Genomic DNA, 7646 nt, shown 5'->3' with positions numbered 1-7646 from the left:
AGTCAAATAATACAATACTTGTCCTTTTGCGTCTGTCTTATTTCATTTAGCATAATGTTTTCAAGGTTCATCCATGTTGTAGCATGTATCAGAACTTTGTTCCTTTTTATGGCTGAATAATGTTTCAGTGCGTGTGTGTGCATATACCACATTTTGCTTATCTGTTCATCTGTTGATGGATGGACACTTGGGTTGGTTCCAGCTTTTGACTAGAAAATTGCTGCAGTGAACACTGGCATACAAGTATCTGTTTGAGTTCCTATTTTCAGTTCTTTTGGGTATATATCTAAGAGTGGAACTGCTGAGTCATATGGTAATTCTATGTTTAACTTTTTGAGGAACCATCAAACTGTTTTCCATAGTGAAAAAATGTTTTCCACAGTGTCTGTAACCATTTTACATTCCACCAGCAATGTACAAGGGTTCCAATTTCTCTGCATCCTTACCGTTTTATTTTCAGATTTTTAAATTATTATTATTACTATTCTAGTAGGTATGAAGTGATATCTCATTGTGGTTTTGATTTGCATTTCTCTAATGACTAATGATGTTGAGCATCTTTTCACACAGTTATTGACCATTTGTATATCTTCTTTGGAAAAATGTCTGTGTGAGTCTTTGCCCAGTTTTTAAGTGGGTTGCCTTTTTGTTGTTGAGTTTTAGGTGTTCATTATATATTCTGGATATTACACCCTTACCCAGATATATGATTTGGTTTTACACCAGATATATATATACCAGATAAATACAGGCAATTCTCATTATTCACGGATTCTATATATGCAAATTTGCCTAGACACTAAAATTTATTTGTAACCCCAAAATCAATATCCGTGGCACTTTTCGTGATCATTCACGCACATGCACATAGGTGGCAAAAAATTTGAGTTGCCCAGTGTGCTCGTTCCCACTGAGGTCGAAAAAGGCGATGCTTTGCCTTGTTTCAGCTCTCATACTGTTAAAAAGCATCCTGTTGGTAGTGTGTTTAATGCCACTTTTTAAACATTTGCGCCTTTTTTGGTGATTTTGCTATTTAAAATGATCCCCACATGTAGTGCCAAAGTGCTGTCTGGTGTTCCTAAATGCAAGAAGGCTGTGAGATGCCTGATGGAGAAAATATGTGTTAGATGAGCTTCATTCAGGCAGTGAGTTATAGTGCCGTTGGCTGTGAGTTCAATGTTAATGAATCAAAAACATATTAAATACTGTGTCATTAAACTGATGAAATAGATGAGTCATATATGTCATGTCATATAATTGGAATCATACAGCACGTAGCCTTTTCAGATTGGCTTCTTTCACTTAGTAATATGCATTTAAGGTTCCTCCATGTCTTTTCATTGGCTTCACAGCTCCTTTCATTGTAGCATCGAATAATATTCCATTGTCTGGATGGACCACAGTTTATCCATTCACACACTGAAGGACATCTTGGTTGCTTCCAGGTTTTGGCAATTATGAATAAAGCTACTATAAACATCCATTGAAGGTTTTTGTGTGGACATAAGTTTTCAACTCCTTTGGGTAAATACCAAACTGTCTTCCAAAGTGGCCGTACCATGTTGCATTCCCACCAGCAATGAATGAGAGTTGCTGTTGCTCCACATTCTCATCAGCATTTGGTGGTGTCAGTGTTCCGGATTTTGGCCATTCTCATAGGTGTGTAGTAGTATCTCATTGTTTTAATTTGCGTTTCCCTGATAACATACGACACTGAGCATCTTTTTATGGGCTTATTTGCCATCTGTATATCTTCTTTGATGAGGTGTCTGTTAAGGTCTTTGGCCCATTTTTTAATCAGGTTGTATGTTTTCTTATTGTTAAGTTTTAAGAGTTCTTTTTATATTTTGGATAACAGTCGTTTATAAGATGTGTCTTTTGCAAATATTTTCACCCAGGCTGTGGCTTGTCTTCTTGTCCTTTTGAAGTTGTCTTTTGCAGAGCAGGAGTTTTTAATTTTAATGAAGTCCAGCTTATCAATTATTTCTTTCATGGATCTTGCCTTTGGTGTTGTATCTAAGAAGTCATGGCCAAACGCAATTCTAGGAGTTTTATAGTTTTATGTTTTACATTTAGATCTATGATCTATTTTGAGTTAATTTTTGTGAAGAGTGTAAGGTCTATATCTAGATTCACTTTTTTGCTTGTGGATTTCCAGTTGTTCCAGCACCATTTGTTGAAAAGACAAATACAACATACCTTAGTGGAATGAAGCTCTCTTTCTTCTACACTTCCTTTGTACTTTATATTTCTCTTAAAGTGGTTATTACTTTCTGTCTTGTATTATATTCAGTCCCTTGTTCATTAACTGTGTGTTTTACATGGTAAGTGCACAGTTGCTTTCACTGAAATAATACATGTATGTTATTCCTTCTGTTCGGCTTGTCCTTCTGATGTTGTCACCACCACACTTGTTACCTCCCCTTGAGGCCTCCCTGTTCCCCTCCTGCCCTAGTCAGTACTAACTGCTCCCCCCTTGTCTATCCAACAAGTCTTGGTTTATGCCTTTATTCAGTACTTGTCACAGTTAGCTCTGTTAGTACATCTATTTCACTAGCTTAGAGCACTTTGAAGGCAGAAACTGCATTTTCAAAATCTTTTTTTTTAAGCTAACATTTACTGAACATTTCCTGTGTGCCAAGCTCTAGGCTGAGAGAGTTACATGATTTATCTCAGTCCCCGCGGACATTCCTTGAATTAGATGCTATTATTACCCCCACTGTATAGATGAGGAAACTGTATAGATGCAAATTCACACACCTAGTAAGGTTGGAGGTGTCAAACCTGAACTGTCTGCAGAGCTCTCACCCTTAACCATTGCCTCTAGTGCCTAGCCAGTGTCTTCACAGAATTGTTACTCAATAAATGTTAATCAAATCAAACCGAAGATTGCAAGTTTGGGAGCCAGGAGAGAAAAAAGCAATGCCAGGCTGGTTGTGTACATAGCTGGCATTGGCAGGCGTGTTTGTCTTTGGGACAACAGCCTGTGATACTGGAATGAAATGATCTGAGCAAGAGAGAGTACACTCCACAAGCCCTGAGAAAATTTCATTTGGCTTAAGATTTGCTGACCCAAATAAAAGGGCATTAAATTGAGTTTTGTAGAGGAAAATGGGGGTGAGAGGAGAGGCCAAAACTCAGCTACATAGTCAGATCATATGACAACCAAGGGAGTGACAGGAAAATAATACGACATCATAGGCACCATGCACAGTAAATGCAAGAAAATACAACCAAAAAGCTAGTAAGATACAGTACGTGGAGTTTTGGATCATTAGATCATTTGTTCGTTCAATAAACATGTATTGAGCACATGATTTGCTCTCTGCCTGGCTGATCCCTCTCCTGTCTCCGGCCACACAGCTAGCTCTTCCTCTCGCTCACTTGCCTCAGCACACTGGCGTGCTTTCTGCTCCAGATTCCTGCAGTTTTTTAGATGCTCTTGCTTCCGCCTGCAGTGCTACCTCCAGGTGTCCTCTTGGTCAGCTCCTTCTCTTCGCTCCAGGCTCAACTCAAAGGTCACCTCTCAGAGGCACCTTCCCTACCTGAAGTAGTCTCTTTCTCATACATCATCCTTCAGATGTTCTTTTTGTTTGTTTGTTTGTGAGGAAGATCAGCCCTGAGCTAACATCCGTGCTAATCCTCCTCCTTTTTTTTCTTCCCCAAAGCCCCAGTAGATAGCTGTATGTCAAAGTTGCACATCCTTCTAGTTGCTGCATGTGGGACGCGGCCTCAGCATGGTTGGAGAAGCAGTGCGTCGGTGCGTGCCTGGGATCCGAACCCGGGCCGCCAGTAGCGGAGCGCGCGCACTTAACCGCTAAGCCACCGGGCCAGCCCCTCAGATGTTCTTTATAGCACTTACCGTGGTCTACAACTACCTTGTTCATTTATTTACTTGTTTATTATTTGCCCACTGGAACTTAAATTCCATGAGAGCGAGGATCTTTTCTGTCTTATTTATCACTGTATCCTCCACTCTGAAAACAGGCCTTGGCTTATAGCAGGTACTCAGTACATTTGAGTTGAATCAATGAATGTACCTACTATAAAAATTTACAGAATATGGGAAATAAGTGAGCTCAATATGTTAATGTAAGTTGATAAATACCCATGAGAATTAGTGGGATGGAACTCATGCCAGTAATGGAAGGGTATGCTTTGCTCAAAAGAAACAGAAAAAGATGGAAAAGGAGAAAAAGCAATATTTACAAATATCCAGGGAAGCTGAGAAAGGGAGCTCAGAGCAAAACTGCTTGGGTTAAAAAGGGGAGAAAGAGATGTGATTTCATTATGGAAGGTGTTTTATAGGCTGCTAAGCCCTGTTATTCTCTATCCTAGCACTTTGCCATGATCTGTAATTAAACAATTTCCTTGCTTACATGTTTATCATCTGTCTTCTCCATCTTAACATAGGCCCGTTGAGAGCAGGGACCATGGAGTGGTATATCCTTAGCACCTGGCACAGAGTAGACCCTCAGTAATACATTGGGTTATGCACAGAACGCATAAATGAGCACTGTGTTCCAAGAGTAGCCCCAGAGGAGTGTACCGTGTAGAGGGGAGAGGATTCATATGCGAAGAGCCTAAAGATTAATCCATTCACCAAACATGGAGTGAGGGCCTACTGGGTGCCAGACAGTGTGCTCGGTGCTACACAGAGAGATGAATGACCCAGTCCTGCCTAGAGTGAGGGCACTGTCTCCTGGGGGTGATGGACAAGTGAGCATGGCACAAAAAAGTGAGCATGGACAAGAGCTGTATGGGATGGGAAGTGTCTTGTTAAGGAAAAGCATGTGGTACCGTGTGAACCCAGACAAGAGTCGTGTAACCCAGACTGGGGGATCAGGAAACGCTTCCGAGGAGTCAGCTAGATGGAGGGCACTGGGAGGGGCCTTCCTGACAAAGAAAATGGGGAGCTGGGGCCTGGTAAGGGCAGGAAAGGTTGCAGGATGAGGGAAAGACTCAGGGGGAAGAATGTGGGAGGCTGATTCCGGAGAGGACCAGCCTGGCCGGAGAGCAGGATTCAGTTAAGGCAATGGGGTAGGGAGAGGGCTAACACTTTTAGGGTGATGGACATGTTCATCATCTTGATGGTGGGGGGAAGGTTTCACAGGTGCATACATATGTCAAAACTCATCACATTAAACATATGTAGTTTATTGTTTGTCAATTATACCTCAATAAAGTTGTAAAAACAGAAACACTAATAAAACAGTATGAGTGAGGTTGGCAACAGGTTGTAGGTGGCTTTGATTGCCTAGCTAAGGAGTGTGTAGTTAGAAAGGTGTCAGGCTTTTCAAAGCACCTCTAACATCTCTCCTGGACCAGGGAGGAAAGTAGTAACCTCAGACACCCATCCTTGAGGGCTGGACAAGGACTTCCTCTGCCTTCATCTTGCCTCACACAAGGTCTGTATTTCTGGGCAATTCTAGAAACTCTTTGAAGACAACCAGTCTTCCCACCTTTAATTAAAGCCTATGGTCAAAGATGATATTTTGGTGTTCTGGAGGGGAGTGCCTTTGAGGGGCAGAGGTGGAAATTGAGAGGGAAATCAAGACTGGGAGGGGTGTGGAGGACTACAATTTCTGAGTATAGTGAGAACAGTCCTGTACCCTGGCAACACCCCCAGGGCTGTGGAGTAATGTACCCAGAGTGGCTAGCCTGGGCTCAGGGGCCCCAGCCAAGGCCCAGGCAAAGACCCTAGCGCTCTGCCTGGTACAGTGGCTGCAAATTCTGTAGACACACATGTATGTCCACTTGGCTTCCCTGTCACCTCCAGACCACAGCCTCTCCTGAGCCACCGGCAGACCACCAGAACCTTCTGCTCTTTGAAATGGCGAGAACATCTGACTCTTGGGCCAACAGAGTCTCTTGCCCAATAACCTGGATTGGGGACAGTAATGTTAGTCATCCTCTTCTGGGTACTTGAATTGCCCAGGTTTCAGAGGCCATGTTTGGGATGTGAACAAGCAAGGCAGAGAAAGCCATTCTGCAGAGAGTCCTCAAGGCTCCAGAATATGAGGCAGGCAGAGCCAGCCAGTGACAGATTCAGTTCTCTCTGTCTCTGTGAAACCCTGCCATTTTGTTTTTGGGGATAGTTGAGAACATAGATGTTGATGTCGGATAAGGTGACTTTGAATCTGCCCTTTTCTACTCACTGCCTGGGACCCTGGGCAAGTTATCTCTCAGATCTTTTTTTTCCTCATCTGTAAAAATGGGAACAATAATGTCTAACTCGGGGGAGAGAGATTGTGAGAATTAATTAAAACAAAGTTAGGGGCCAGCCCAGTGGCGTAGCGGTTAACTGCTCGTGCTCCACTGCAGCAGCCCGGGGTTCACAAGTTCAAGTCCCAGGCGCACACCGATGCACCGCTTGTCAGGCCATGCTGTGGTGGCATCCCATGTAAAGTAGAGGAAGATGGGCACGGATGTTAGCCCAGGGCCAATCTTCCTCAGCAAAAAGAGGAGGATTGGCAACAGATGTTAGCTCAGGGCTGATCTTCCTCACACACACAAAAAATAAATAAATAATAAATAAATAAAATTAATAGCATGCCCATAGCACAGCCTAGTACATACTAGATGCTCAATAAATGTTGGTTCCTGCCCTTCCTCACTCATAGGTGGGATATGAACATATGACTTAGAACTGAGAAGTGCTCCCATCTGCTCCTTCTGCCATGTCCTGTCCATTCAACAGGCATTCACTGAGCTGCTCTGGTCCAAGGCCTGTCTGGGAGCTGAGTTTACAAGAGGCAAAAAGACACTATTTCTAATCTCCACAGTGTGATAAATGCCACAAGGGATAGAAGCATGGGGGAATTACAGGAAAAAGAAAGGAGGGCTGCCTGGAGGAGGTGATGTCTACCTTGCCATGGGGAACTCAATCAAAGCCCTCAATCAAAAATCAGATTTGTAGAGAAAATCTATAGAAATCTATTTTTATCACCACCCATACAATTTTAGATACTTGCAGAATTCCTATTTACTCCCTAATATGACCTAACACTTGGCATTTCCTAAGTGTATAAGGCGTATTCTCCTAAGTGTGTAAGAGCGCCCTTCTCTTTACTGGTTTACTCTCCTCTTTTAAAGAGATATTATCCCAGGGCCTCTCTAGCAATTGAGGCAGTGGTTTACAACTTGAGGTCCCAGACCCTGGGTCCTCAGTAGCGATAGGGGTCTTTGAGCTGTTTTCATTATGGCCAAAGGCCCAACATTAACCGTGTTTCACCTTTCTTCAGGCTTCCCAGGGTCCCCAGCAGCTATTTCTTTGCTTTCCACTAGAATCCTAACTCAGAGTGAGGCAATGCTGGTAGGCTCAGGCTGGGCAGAAGCTTGGACTGGCTGTGACATAGGATGTGGACACAATTTTTTTTAAAGGAAAATGAAGCAATTATTAGTGAATAAATGCAACTTTATTGTGTACACAAATCCTCCACGACTTTGCAGAAAAAGAACTGAAAGGGTTCTTAGTGGTAAAAAGGCTAGAAACCCCTGAGCTCAGGAATCCTGAGTTCAAAGGGCAAAGAACTCTTACCTGTAAACTGCCCATCCGTGGCTTCCTGACCATTTCAGCAGAATATCCAGCTCAGTTAGTTGTTGGGCCAGGAGGAGGCTAGCCCTGGGAGGGCTCAGAACAGGAG

Source organism: Diceros bicornis, chromosome 21 (genome assembly GCF_020826845.1).
Source record: "Diceros bicornis minor isolate mBicDic1 chromosome 21, mDicBic1.mat.cur, whole genome shotgun sequence".
Classification (NCBI taxonomy): Eukaryota; Metazoa; Chordata; class Mammalia; order Perissodactyla; family Rhinocerotidae; genus Diceros; species Diceros bicornis.
This window is presented reverse-complemented; position numbering follows the sequence as displayed.